Below are 15775 nucleotides of genomic sequence, written 5' to 3' on the forward strand. Positions count from 1 at the left end.
AGTGCTAGTCTAGTCACTAATGCTAACTAGCTAACTAACTAACATCCCAGACCATGAGTTCATTAAGCTGCTCTCCTCCTGTTAAAGAAGAGGGGGTCTGCTGGACGGAGAAAGAAACTCTGGGGCTGAACATTGTCGTGAAAGAGGAGAAGGAAGAAGAGGATGTCACAGTAAAACAAGAAACAGAGGTTGAGGCTGTTACAGTGAAACAAGAAGAGAAAGAGGTTAAATTGACAGAAGATGAAGACGCGTTCAGAGTGAAAGAGGAGGAGGATGTTACAGTAAAAGAAGAGGAGGAAGAGAAAGAGGAGATGACTGTCACCGTGAAAGAAGAGGAAGACGTTTTTGGAATGAAGGAAGTGGGGGAGATTACTGTCACATTGGAGGAGGAAGAAGAAGAGGAGACAGGAGATCTGATTAACAACAGTGAGTAATATCTTAAACACAGGGGTCCAAACTCTGCAGTTGTTGAACCGATGTGTGGTTTTAAATGGGCATTCTACTGAAGTTCTACACTTTAATAATTCTGTACTGTAGGAATCGCTAAAGCTACGGGCGGACAACAAAACGTTTATGGATCAAATGCTTCCCATTACATTTTTTCACAACATTTGTAAACATCGGAATATCTCTTTCTGTAGTGCTTTGCTTGACATCACATTACATCAAAAATCAACTCATGTCTGACTTAAAATAATGAAGAGGACAGAATCAAGACAAGGAAGAATAATTTTGATCAGGATGAAATGTATACAATAATAATTTCCACAGGTTATTTAAAATCCGATGGAGTTCGTTTTGTGCCAGAACAGAAATAAGGGGTTAAATGTGTGTAGGGGTTAGGGGAGGGTCTGCTTGGGGTAGGCTGTCATTGTAAAATAAGAATTTGTTCTTAACTGGCTTGCATAGTTAAAAAAAATAATTGTTGTTGCAAATTGCTAAATGATCCATGGCATCACCATGTTAAAACACTTCCATTTGTTAGCTCAGTCTAAAAACACCAACATTCCCCATGTTGGATATTATGGGAAAATGACCATTTATATAAAAACACTAACACTGTTTCTTTTCTTAACCCTTTGTAACACAAGTTTCATGTTTTAAATTCCCCAAAATAAACATATATTAAAACATTTATACACATTTTTTTTGTCAAATTTAGTGTTTTACAAATATGTTTTTCATGTTTTGAACAGTCATTTAGATACGTTTCCTCCATTCCATGTTTTTCATTCAAAGTTGTGAGTTTCTGTGATTGGCTGAGAAATTAGCATCTGGGCTAATCTGACGGCCTAAAATAGCCACTTATAAGGAACGGTATGGTATTACTAGGAGTCCACTATATGGTATTACTAGGAGTCCACTATATGGTATTACTAGGAGTCCACTGTATGGTATTACCAGGAGTCCACTATATGGTATTAACAGGAGTCCACTATATGGTATTACTAGGAGTCCACTGTATGGTATTACTAGGAGTCCACTATATGGTATTTCTAGGAGTCCACTATATGGTATTACTAGGAGTCCACTGTATGGTATTACTAGGAGTCCACTGTATGGTATTACTAGGAGTCCACTATATGGTATGACTAGGAGTCCACTATATGGTATGACTAGGAGTCCACTATATGGTATTACAAGGAGTCCACTATATGGTATTACTAGGAGTCCACTGTATGGTATTACTAGGAGTCCACTATATGGTATTACTAGGAGTCCACTATATGGTATTACTAGGAGTCCACTGTATGGTATTACTAGGAGTCCACTATATGGTATTACTAGGAGTCCACTATATGGTATTACTAGGAGTCCACTGTATGGTATTACTAGGAGTCCACTATATGGTATTAACAGGAGTCCACTATATGGTATTAATAGGAGTCCACTATATGGTATTACTAGGAGTCCACTATATGGTATTACTAGGAGTCCACTATATGGTATTAATAGGAGTCCACTATATGGTATTACTAGGAGTCCACTATATGGTATTACCAGGAGTCTACTGGATGGTATTACCAGGAGTCCACTGTATGGTATTACTAGGAGTCCACTATATGGTATTACCAGGAGTCTACTGGATGGTATTACTAGGAGTCTACTGGATGGTATTACCAGGAGTCCACTATATGGTATTACCAGGAGTCTACTGGATGGTATTACCAGGAGTCCACTATATGGTATTACTAGGAGTCCACTATATGGTATTACTAGGAGTCCACTATATGGTATTACTAGGAGTCCACTGTATGGTATTACTAGGAGTCCACTATATGGTATTACTAGGAGTCCACTATATGGTATTACTAGGAGTCCACTATATGGTATTAACAGGAGTCCACTGTATGGTATTACTAGGAGTCCACTATATGGTATTACTAGGAGTCCACTATATGGTATTAACAGGAGTCCACTATATGGTATGACTAGGAGTCCACTATATGGTATTAACAGGAGTCCACTGTATGGTATTACTAGGAGTCCACTATATGGTATTACCAGGAGTCCACTATATGGTATTACTAGGAGTCCACTGTATGGTATTACTAGGAGTCCACTATATGGTATTACCAGGAGTCCACTATATGGTATTACTAGGAGTCCACTGTATGGTATTACTAGGAGTCCACTATATGGTATTACTAGGAGTCCACTATATGGTATTACTAGGAGTCCACTATATGGTATTACTAGGAGTCCACTATATGGTATTACTAGGAGTCCACTGTATGGTATTACTAGGAGTCCACTATATGGTATTACCAGGAGTCCACTATATGGTATTACCAGGAGTCCACTATATGGTATTACTAGGAGTCCACTATATGGTATTACTAGGAGTCCACTATATGGTATTACTAGGAGTCCACTATATGGTATTACTAGGAGTCCACTATATGGTATTACTAGGAGTCCACTATATGGTATTACTAGGAGTCCACTATATGGTATTACTAGGAGTCCACTATATGGTATTACTAGGAGTCCACTATATGGTATTAATAGGAGTCTACTGAATGGTATTAATAGGAGTCTACTGTATGGTTTTACCTGGAGTCCACTGTATGGTATTACTAGGAGTCCACTATATGGTATTACTAGGAGTCTACTGGATGGTATTACCAGGAGTCCACTGTATGGTATTACTAGGAGTCCACTGTATGGTATTACTAGGAGTCCACTGTATGGTATTACTAGGAGTCCACTGGATGGTATTAATAGGAGTCTACTGGATGGTATTACTAGGAGTCTACTGTATGGTTTTACCAGGAGTCCACTATATGGTATTACTAGGAGTCCACTGTATGGTATTACTAGGAGTCCACTGGCTGGTATTACTAGGAGTCCACTATATGGTATTACTAGGAGTCCACTATATGGTATTACTAGGAGTCCACTGGCTGGTATTACTAGGAGTCTATAGTCCACTATATGGTATTACTAGGAGTCCACTATATGGTATTACTAGGAGTCCACTATATGGTATTACTAGGAGTCCACTATATGGTATTACTAGGAGTCCACTATATGGTATTACTAGGAGTCCACTGTATGGTATTACTAGGAGTCCACTATATGGTATTACTAGGAGTCCACTGTATGGTATTACTAGGAGTCCACTGTATGGTATTACCAGGAGTCCACTGTATGGTATTACCAGGAGTCCACTATATGGTATTACTAGGAGTCCACTATATGGTATTACTAGGAGTCCACTATATGGTATTACTAGGAGTCCACTATATGGTATTACTAGGAGTCCACTATATGGTATTACTAGGAGTCCACTATATGGTATTACTAGGAGTCCACTGGCTGGTATTACTAGGAGTCCACTATATGGTATTACTAGGAGTCCACTGGATGGTATTACTAGGAGTCCACTATATGGTATTACTAGGAGTCCACTGTATGGTATTACTAGGAGTCCACTATATGGTATTACTAGGAGTCCACTGGCTGGTATTACCAGGAGTCCACTATATGGTATTACCAGGAGTCCACTATATGGTATTACTAGGAGTCCACTATATGGTATTACCAGGAGTCCACTGTATGGTATTACTAGGAGTCCACTATATGGTATTACTAGGAGTCCACTGTATGGTATTACTAGGAGTCCACTGGCTGGTATTACCAGGAGTCCACTGTATGGTATTACCAGGAGTCCACTGTATGGTATTACCAGGAGTCCACTGTATGGTATTACTAGGAGTCCACTGTATGGTATTACTAGGAGTCCACTATATGGTATTACTAGGAGTCCACTGTATGGTATTACCAGGAGTCCACTGTATGGTATTACTAGGAGTCCACTGTATGGTATTACCAGGAGTCCACTATATGGTATTACCAGGAGTCCACTATATGGTATTACCAGGAGTCCACTATATGGTATTACTAGGAGTCCACTGTATGGTATTACTAGGAGTCCACTGTATGGTATTACTAGGAGTCCACTATATGGTATTACTAGGAGTCTACTGGATGGTATTACCAGGAGTCCACTGTATGGTATTACTAGGAGTCCACTGTATGGTATTACTAGGAGTCCACTGGATGGTATTAATAGGAGTCTACTGGATGGTATTACTAGGAGTCTACTGTATGGTTTTACCAGGAGTCCACTATATGGTATTACTAGGAGTCCACTATATGGTATTACTAGGAGTCCACTGTATGGTATTACTAGGAGTCCACTGGCTGGTATTACTAGGAGTCCACTATATGGTATTACTAGGAGTCCACTATATGGTATTACTAGGAGTCCACTGGCTGGTATTACTAGGAGTCCACTATATGGTATTACTAGGAGTCCACTATATGGTATTACTAGGAGTCCACTGTATGGTATTACTAGGAGTCCACTGTATGGTATTACTAGGAGTCCACTATATGGTATTACTAGGAGTCCACTATATGGTATTACCAGGAGTCCACTGTATGGTATTACTAGGAGTCCACTATATGGTATTACCAGGAGTCCACTGTATGGTATTACCAGGAGTCCACTATATGGTATTACTAGGAGTCCACTATATGGTATTACTAGGAGTCCACTATATGGTATTACTAGGAGTCCACTGTATGGTATTACTAGGAGTCCACTGTATGGTATTACTAGGAGTCCACTATATGGTATTACTAGGAGTCCACTATATGGTATTACTAGGAGTCCACTATATGGTATTACTAGGAGTCCACTATATGGTATTACTAGGAGTCCACTATATGGTATTACTAGGAGTCCACTATATGGTATTACTAGGAGTCCACTATATGGTATTACTAGGAGTCCACTGGCTGGTATTACTAGGAGTCCACTATATGGTATTACTAGGAGTCCACTGGATGGTATTACTAGGAGTCCACTGGATGGTATTACTAGGAGTCCACTATATGGTATTACTAGGAGTCCACTGTATGGTATTACTAGGAGTCCACTATATGGTATTACTAGGAGTCCACTGGCTGGTATTACCAGGAGTCCACTATATGGTATTACCAGGAGTCCACTATATGGTATTACTAGGAGTCCACTATATGGTATTACCAGGAGTCCACTGTATGGTATTACTAGGAGTCCACTATATGGTATTACTAGGAGTCCACTGTATGGTATTACTAGGAGTCCACTGTATGGTATTACCAGGAGTCCACTGGCTGGTATTACCAGGAGTCCACTGTATGGTATTACCAGGAGTCCACTGTATGGTATTACTAGGAGTCCACTATATGGTATTACTAGGAGTCCACTGTATGGTATTACTAGGAGTCCACTATATGGTATTACTAGGAGTCCACTGTATGGTATTACCAGGAGTCCACTGTATGGTATTACTAGGAGTCCACTGTATGGTATTACTAGGAGTCCACTATATGGTATTACCAGGAGTCCACTATATGGTATTACCAGGAGTCCACTATATGGTATTACTAGGAGTCCACTGTATGGTATTACTAGGAGTCCACTGTATGGTATTACTAGGAGTCCACTGTATGGTATTACCAGGAGTCCACTGTATGGTATTACTAGGAGTCCACTGTATGGTATTACCAGGAGTCCACTGTATGGTATTACCAGGAGTCCACTATATGGTATTAACAGGAGTCCACTGTATGGTATTACTAGGAGTCCACTGTATGGTATTACCAGGAGTCCACTGTATGGTATTACTAGGAGTCCACTATATGGTATTACTAGGAGTCCACTGTATGGTATTACTAGGAGTCCACTATATGGTATTACTAGGAGTCCACTGTATGGTATTACCAGGAGTCCACTGTATGGTATTACTAGGAGTCCACTGTATGGTATTACTAGGAGTCCACTATATGGTATTACCAGGAGTCCACTATATGGTATTACCAGGAGTCCACTATATGGTATTACTAGGAGTCCACTGTATGGTATTACTAGGAGTCCACTGTATGGTATTACTAGGAGTCCACTATATGGTATTACTAGGAGTCTACTGGATGGTATTACCAGGAGTCCACTGTATGGTATTACTAGGAGTCCACTGTATGGTATTACTAGGAGTCCACTGGATGGTATTAATAGGAGTCTACTGGATGGTATTACTAGGAGTCTACTGTATGGTTTTACCAGGAGTCCACTATATGGTATTACTAGGAGTCCACTGTATGGTATTACTAGGAGTCCACTGGCTGGTATTACTAGGAGTCCACTATATGGTATTACTAGGAGTCCACTATATGGTATTACTAGGAGTCCACTGGCTGGTATTACTAGGAGTCCACTATATGGTATTACTAGGAGTCCACTATATGGTATTACTAGGAGTCCACTGTATGGTATTACTAGGAGTCCACTGTATGGTATTACTAGGAGTCCACTATATGGTATTACTAGGAGTCCACTATATGGTATTACCAGGAGTCCACTGTATGGTATTACTAGGAGTCCACTATATGGTATTACCAGGAGTCCACTGTATGGTATTACCAGGAGTCCACTATATGGTATTACTAGGAGTCCACTATATGGTATTACTAGGAGTCCACTATATGGTATTACTAGGAGTCCACTGTATGGTATTACTAGGAGTCCACTGTATGGTATTACTAGGAGTCCACTATATGGTATTACTAGGAGTCCACTATATGGTATTACTAGGAGTCCACTATATGGTATTACTAGGAGTCCACTATATGGTATTACTAGGAGTCCACTATATGGTATTACTAGGAGTCCACTATATGGTATTACTAGGAGTCCACTATATGGTATTACTAGGAGTCCACTGGCTGGTATTACTAGGAGTCCACTATATGGTATTACTAGGAGTCCACTGGATGGTATTACTAGGAGTCCACTATATGGTATTACTAGGAGTCCACTGTATGGTATTACTAGGAGTCCACTATATGGTATTACTAGGAGTCCACTGGCTGGTATTACCAGGAGTCCACTATATGGTATTACCAGGAGTCCACTATATGGTATTACTAGGAGTCCACTATATGGTATTACCAGGAGTCCACTGTATGGTATTACTAGGAGTCCACTATATGGTATTACTAGGAGTCCACTGTATGGTATTACTAGGAGTCCACTGTATGGTATTACTAGGAGTCCACTATATGGTATTACCAGGAGTCCACTGTATGGTATTACTAGGAGTCCACTGTATGGTATTACTAGGAGTCCACTATATGGTATTACTAGGAGTCCACTGTATGGTATTACTAGGAGTCCACTATATGGTATTACTAGGAGTCCACTGTATGGTATTACCAGGAGTCCACTGTATGGTATTACTAGGAGTCCACTGTATGGTATTACTAGGAGTCCACTATATGGTATTACCAGGAGTCCACTATATGGTATTACCAGGAGTCCACTATATGGTATTACTAGGAGTCCACTGTATGGTATTACTAGGAGTCCACTGTATGGTATTACTAGGAGTCCACTGTATGGTATTACCAGGAGTCCACTGTATGGTATTACCAGGAGTCCACTGTATGGTATTACTAGGAGTCCACTGTATGGTATTACCAGGAGTCCACTGTATGGTATTACCAGGAGTCCACTATATGGTATTAACAGGAGTCCACTGTATGGTATTACTAGGAGTCCACTGTATGGTATTAACAGGAGTCCACTGTATGGTATTACTAGGAGTCCACTGTATGGTATTAACAGGAGTCTACTGTATGGTATTACTAGGAGTCCACTGTATGGTATTAACAGGAGTCCACTGTATGGTATTACTAGGAGTCCACTGTATGGTATTAACAGGAGTCCACTGTATGGTATTACCAGGAGTCTACTGTATGGTATTACCAGGAGTCCACTATATGGTATTACCAGGAGTCCACTATATGGTATTACTAGGAGTCCACTATATGGTATTACCAGGAGTCCACTGTATGGTATTACTAGGAGTCCACTATATGGTATTACTAGGAGTCCACTGTATGGTATTACTAGGAGTCCACTGTATGGTATTACTAGGAGTCCACTGGCTGGTATTACCAGGAGTCCACTGTATGGTATTACCAGGAGTCCACTGTATGGTATTACTAGGAGTCCACTATATGGTATTACTAGGAGTCCACTGTATGGTATTACTAGGAGTCCACTATATGGTATTACTAGGAGTCCACTGTATGGTATTACCAGGAGTCCACTGTATGGTATTACTAGGAGTCCACTGTATGGTATTACTAGGAGTCCACTATATGGTATTACCAGGAGTCCACTATATGGTATTACCAGGAGTCCACTATATGGTATTACTAGGAGTCCACTGTATGGTATTACTAGGAGTCCACTGTATGGTATTACTAGGAGTCCACTGTATGGTATTACCAGGAGTCCACTGTATGGTATTACTAGGAGTCCACTGTATGGTATTACCAGGAGTCCACTGTATGGTATTACCAGGAGTCCACTATATGGTATTAACAGGAGTCCACTGTATGGTATTACTAGGAGTCCACTGTATGGTATTAACAGGAGTCCACTGTATGGTATTACTAGGAGTCCACTGTATGGTATTAACAGGAGTCTACTGTATGGTATTACTAGGAGTCCACTGTATGGTATTACTAGGAGTCCACTATATGGTATTAACAGGAGTCCACTGTATGGTATTACCAGGAGTCTACTGTATGGTATTACTAGGAGTCCACTGTATGGTATTAACAGGAGTCCACTATATGGTATTACCAGGAGTCCACTATATGGTATGACTAGGAGTCCACTATATGGTATTACTAGGAGTCCACTATATGGTATTAATAGGAGTCTACTGGATGGTATTACTAGGAGTCCACTGTATGGTATTACCAGGAGTCCACTGTATGGTATTACTAGGAGTCCACTATATGGTATTAATAGGAGTCCACTATATGGTATGACTAGGAGTCCACTATATGGTATTACCAGGAGTCCACTGTATGGTATTACTAGGAATCCACTGTATGGTATTACCAGGAGTCCACTATATGGTATTACTAGGAGTCCACTATATGGTATTACTAGGAGTCCACTATATGGTATTACTAGGAGTCCACTATATGGTATTACTAGGAGTCCACTATATGGTATTACTAGGAGTCCACTATATGGTATGACTAGGAGTCCACTATATGGTATGACTAGGAGTCCACTGTATGGTATTACTAGGAGTCCACTATATGGTATTACTAGGAGTCCACTATATGGTATTACCAGGAGTCTACTGTATGGTATTACTAGGAGTCTACTGGATGGTATTACCAGGAGTCCACTGTATGGTATTACCAGGAGTCCACTGTATGGTATTACCAGGAGTCCACTGTATGGTATTACTAGGAGTCCACTATATGGTATTACTAGGAGTCCACTATATGGTATTACTAGGAGTCCACTATATGGTATTACTAGGAGTCCACTATATGGTATTACTAGGAGTCCACTATATGGTATTACCAGGAGTCCACTGTATGGTATTACCAGGAGTCCACTGTATGGTATTACTAGGAGTCCACTATATGGTATTACTAGGAGTCCACTATATGGTATTACTAGGAGTCCACTATATGGTATTACTAGGAGTCCACTGTATGGTATTACCAGGAGTCCACTGTATGGTATTACTAGGAGTCCACTATATGGTTATGGTTTGGTGTGGATATTATAGGACTATGGTTTGGTGTGGATATTATAGGACTATGGTTTGGTGTGGATATTATAGGACTATGGTTTGGTGTGGATATTATAGGACTATGGTTTGGTGAGGATATTATAGGACTATGGTTTGGTGTGGATATTATAGGACTATGGTTTGGTGAGGATATTATAGGGCTATGGTTTGGTGTGGATATTATAGGACTATGGTTTGGTGAGGACATTATAGGACTATGGTTTGGTGTGGATATTATAGGACTATGATTTGGTGTGGATATTATAGGGCTTAGCTATGGTTTGGTGAGGATATTATAGGACTTTGGTTTGGTGTGGATATTATAGGACTGTGGTTTGGTGTGGATATTATAGGGCTTAGCTGTGGTTTGGTGTGGATATTATAGGACTATGGTTTGGTGTGGATATTATAGGACTATGGTTTGGTGTGGATTTTATAGGACTATGGTTTGGTGAGGATATTATAGGACTATGGTTTGGTGAGGATATTATAGGACTATGGTTTGGTGAGGATATTATAGGGCTTAGCTATAGTTTGGTGTGGATATTATAGGGCTATGGTTTGGTGTGGATATTATAGGGCTATGGTTTGGTGAGGATATTATAGGACTATGGTTTGGTGAGGATATTATAGGACTATGGTTTGGTGTGGATATTATAGGGCTATGGTTTGGTGTGGATATTATAGGACTATGGTTTGGTGTGGATATTATAGGGCTATGGTTTGGTGTGGATATTATAGGACTATGGTTTGGTGTGTATATTATAGGACTATGGTTTGGTGTGGATATTATAGGGCTATGGTTTGGTGTGGATATTATAGGACTATGGTTTGGTGTGGATATTATAGGGCTTATCTATGGTTTGGTGTGGATATTATAGGACTATGGTTTGGTGTGGATATTATAGGGCTATGGTTTGGTGTGGATATTATAGGGCTATGGTTTGGTGTGGATATTATAGGACTATGGTTTGGTGTGGATATTATAGGACTATGGTTTGGTGTGGATATTATAGGACTATGGTTTGGTGTGTATATTATAGGACTATGGGTTGGTGTGGATATTATAGGGCTATGGTTTGGTGTGGATATTATAGGACTATGGTTTGGTGTGGATATTATAGGACTATGGTTTGGTGTGGATATTATAGGACTATGATTTGGTGTGGATATTATAGGGCTTAGCTATGGTTTGGTGAGGATATTATAGGACTATGGTTTGGTGTGGATATTATAGGACTATGGTTTGGTTATTATAGGGCTATGGTTTGGTGTGGATATTATAGGGCTTAGCTATGGTTTGGTGTGGATATTATAGGACTATGGTTTGGTGTGGATATTATAGGGCTTATCTATGGTTTGGTGTGGATATTATAGTACTATGGTTTGGTGAGGATATTATAGGACTATGGTTTGGTGTGGATATTATAGGACTATGGTTTGGTGTGGATATTATAGGACTATGGTTTGGTGTGTATATTATAGGACTATGGTTTGGTGAGGATATTATAGGGCTATGGTTTGGTGAGGATATTATAGGACTATGGTTTGGTGTGGATATTATAGGACTATGGTTTGGTGTGGATATTATAGGACTATGGTTTGGTGTGTATATTATAGGACTATGGTTTGGTGAGGATATTATAGGACTATGGTTTGGTGTGGATATTATAGGACTATGGTTTGGTGTGGATATTATAGGACTATGGTTTGGTGTGGATATTATAGGACTATGGTTTGGTGTGGATATTATAGGGCTATGGTTTGGTGTGGATATTATAGGACTATGGTTTGGTGTGGATATTATAGGACTATGGTTTGGTGAGGATATTATAGGACTATGGTTTGGTGTGGATATTATAGGACTATGGTTTTGTGTGTATATTATAGGACTATGGTTTGGTTATTATAGGGCTTATCAATGGTGTGGTGTGGATATTATAGGACTATGGTTTGGTGTGGATATTATAGGACTATGGTTTGGTGTGGATATTATAGGACTATGGTTTGGTGTGGATATTATAGGACTATGGTTTGGTGAGGATATTATAGGACTATGGTTTGGTGTGGATATTATAGGACTATGGTTTGGTGTGGATATTATAGGACTATGGTTTGGTGTGGATATTATAGGACTATGGTTTGGTGAGGATATTATAGGACTATGGTTTTGGTGTGGATATTATAGGGCTATGGTTTGGTGTGGATATTATAGGACTATGGTTTGGTGTGGATATTATAGGACTATGGTTTGGTGTGGATATTATAGGGCTATGGTTTGGTGTGGATATTATAGGACTATGGTTTGGTGTGGATATTATAGGGCTTATCTATGGTTTGGTGTGGATATTATAGGACTATGGTTTGGTGTGGATATTATAGGGCTATGGTTTGGTGTGGATATTTTAGGGCTATGGTTTGGTGTGGATATTATAGGACTATGGTTTGGTGTGGATATTATAGGACTATGGTTTGGTGTGGATATTATAGGACTATGGTTTGGTGTGTATATTATAGGACTATGGTTTGGTGTGGATATTATAGGGCTATGGTTTGGTGTGGATATTATAGGACTATGGTTTGGTGTGGATATTATAGGACTATGGTTTGGTGTGGATATTATAGGGCTTAGCTATGGTTTGGTGTGGATATTATAGGGCTTAGCTATGGTTTGGTGAGGATATTATAGGACTATGGTTTGGTGTGGATATTATAGGACTATGGTTTGGTTATTATAGGGCTATGGTTTGGTGTGGATATTATAGGGCTTAGCTATGGTTTGGTGTGGATATTATAGGACTATGGTTTGGTGTGGATATTATAGGGCTTATCTATGGTTTGGTGTGGATATTATAGGACTATGGTTTGGTGAGGATATTATAGGACTATGGTTTGGTGTGGATATTATAGGACTATGGTTTGGTGAGGATATTATAGGACTATGGTTTGGTGTGGATATTATAGGACTATGGTTTGGTGTGGATATTATAGGACTATGGTTTGGTGAGGATATTATAGGACTATGGTTTGGTGTGGATATTATAGGACTATGGTTTGGTGTGGATATTATAGGACTATGGTTTGGTGTGGATATTATAGGACTATGGTTTGGTGTGGATATTATAGGACTATGGTTTGGTGAGGATATTATAGGACTATGGTTTGGTGTGGATATTATAGGACTATGGTTTGGTGTGGATATTATAGGACTATGGTTTGGTGAGGATATTATAGGACTATGGTTTGGTGTGGATATTATAGGACTATGGTTTGGTGTGGATATTATAGGACTATGGTTTGGTGTGGATATTATAGGACTATGGTTTGGTGTGGATATTATAGTACTATGGTTTGGTGTGGATATTATAGGACTATGGTTTGGTGTGGATATTATAGGACTATGGTTTGGTGTGGATATTATAGGACTATGGTTTGGTGTGGATATTATAGGACTATGGTTTGGTGTGGATATTATAGGGCTATGGTTTGGTGTGGATATTATAGGGCTATGGTTTGGTGTGGATATTATAGGACTATGGTTTGGTGTGGATATTATAGGGCTATGGTTTGGTGTGGATATTATAGGACTATGGTTTGGTGTGGATATTATAGGACTATGGTTTGGTGTGGATATTATAGGACTATGGTTTGGTGTGGATATTATAGGGCTTATCTATGGTTTGGTGTGGATATTATAGGACTATGGTTTGGTGAGGATATTATAGGACTATGGTTTGGTGTGGATATTATAGGACTATGGTTTGGTGAGGATATTATAGGACTATGGTTTGGTGAGGATATTATAGGACTATGGTTTGGTGTGGATATTATAGGACTATGGTTTGGTGTGGATATTATAGGACTATGGTTTGGTGTGGATATTATAGGACTATGGTTTGGTGTGTATATTATAGGACTGTGGTTTGGTGAGGATATTATAGGACTATGGTTTGGTGTGGATATTATAGGACTATGGTTTGGTGTGGATATTATAGGACTATGGTTTGGTGTGTATATTATAGGGCTATGGTTTGGTGTGGATATTATAGGACTATGGTTTGGTGTGGATATTATAGGACTATGGTTTGGTGTGGATATTATAGGACTATGGTTTGGTGTGGATATTATAGGGCTTATCTATGGTTTGGTGTGGATATTATAGGACTATGGTTTGGTGAGGATATTATAGGACTATGGTTTGGTGTTCATATTATAGGGCTTATCTATGGTTTGGTGTGGATATTATAGGACTATGGTTTGGTGAGGATATTATAGGACTATGGTTTGGTGTGGATATTATAGGACTATGGTTTGGTGAGGATATTATAGGACTATGGTTTGGTGAGGATATTATAGGACTATGGTTTGGTGTGGATATTATAGGACTATGGTTTGGTGTGGATATTATAGGACTATGGTTTGGTGTGGATATTATAGGACTATGGTTTGGTGTGTATATTATAGGACTGTGGTTTGGTGAGGATATTATAGGACTATGGTTTGGTGTGGATATTATAGGACTATGGTTTGGTGTGGATATTATAGGACTATGGTTTGGTGTGGATATTATAGGACTATGGTTTGGTGTGGATATTATAGGACTATGGTTTGGTGTGGATATTATAGGACTATGGTTTGGTGTGGATATTATAGGACTATGGTTTGGTGTGGATATTATAGGGCTATGGTTTGGTGTGGATATTATAGGACTATGGTTTGGTGTGGATATTATAGGGCTTATCTATGGTTTGGTGTGGATATTATAGGACTATGGTTTGGTGAGGATATTATAGGACTATGGTTTGGTGTTCATATTATAGGGCTTATCTATGGTTTGGTGTGGATATTATAGGACTATGGTTTGGTGAGGATATTATAGGACTATGGTTTGGTGTGGATATTATAGGACTATGGTTTGGTGAGGATATTATAGGACTATGGTTTGGTGAGGATATTATAGGACTATGGTTTGGTGTGGATATTATAGGACTATGGTTTGGTGTGGATATTATAGGACTATGGTTTGGTGTGGATATTATAGGACTATGGTTTGGTGTGTATATTATAGGACTGTGGTTTGGTGAGGATATTATAGGACTATGGTTTGGTGTGGATATTATAGGACTATGGTTTGGTGTGGATATTATAGGACTATGGTTTGGTGTGGATATTATAGGACTATGGTTTGGTGTGGATATTATAGGACTATGGTTTGGTGTGGATATTATAGGACTATGGTTTGGTGTGGATATTATAGGACTATGGTTTGGTGTGGATATTATAGGGCTATGGTTTGGTGTGGATATTATAGGACTTATTAATACATATATATATATATTAATAATTAATTATTTTACCTCTGTAAAGTGCAAATGAACAGCCATGTTAGCCCAATGACGACATGTACACCGACTAGCTAGCATGTACAGCATTCACAAATCAACAGATACAAAGTTAATGACTGACATTAATACATAGCACGGTGGGAGACCATTACAAAACACTGTCAGTGACCATATTAACACATTTGAAGTGTTTTAACATAAACTCAGCAAAAAAATAAACATCCCTTTTTCAGGATAATTTGTAAAACTCCAAATAACTTCACA

The sequence above is a fragment of the Oncorhynchus clarkii genome, unplaced genomic scaffold (assembly GCF_045791955.1).
Source record: "Oncorhynchus clarkii lewisi isolate Uvic-CL-2024 unplaced genomic scaffold, UVic_Ocla_1.0 unplaced_contig_458_pilon_pilon, whole genome shotgun sequence".
Lineage (NCBI taxonomy): Eukaryota > Metazoa > Chordata > Actinopteri > Salmoniformes > Salmonidae > Oncorhynchus > Oncorhynchus clarkii.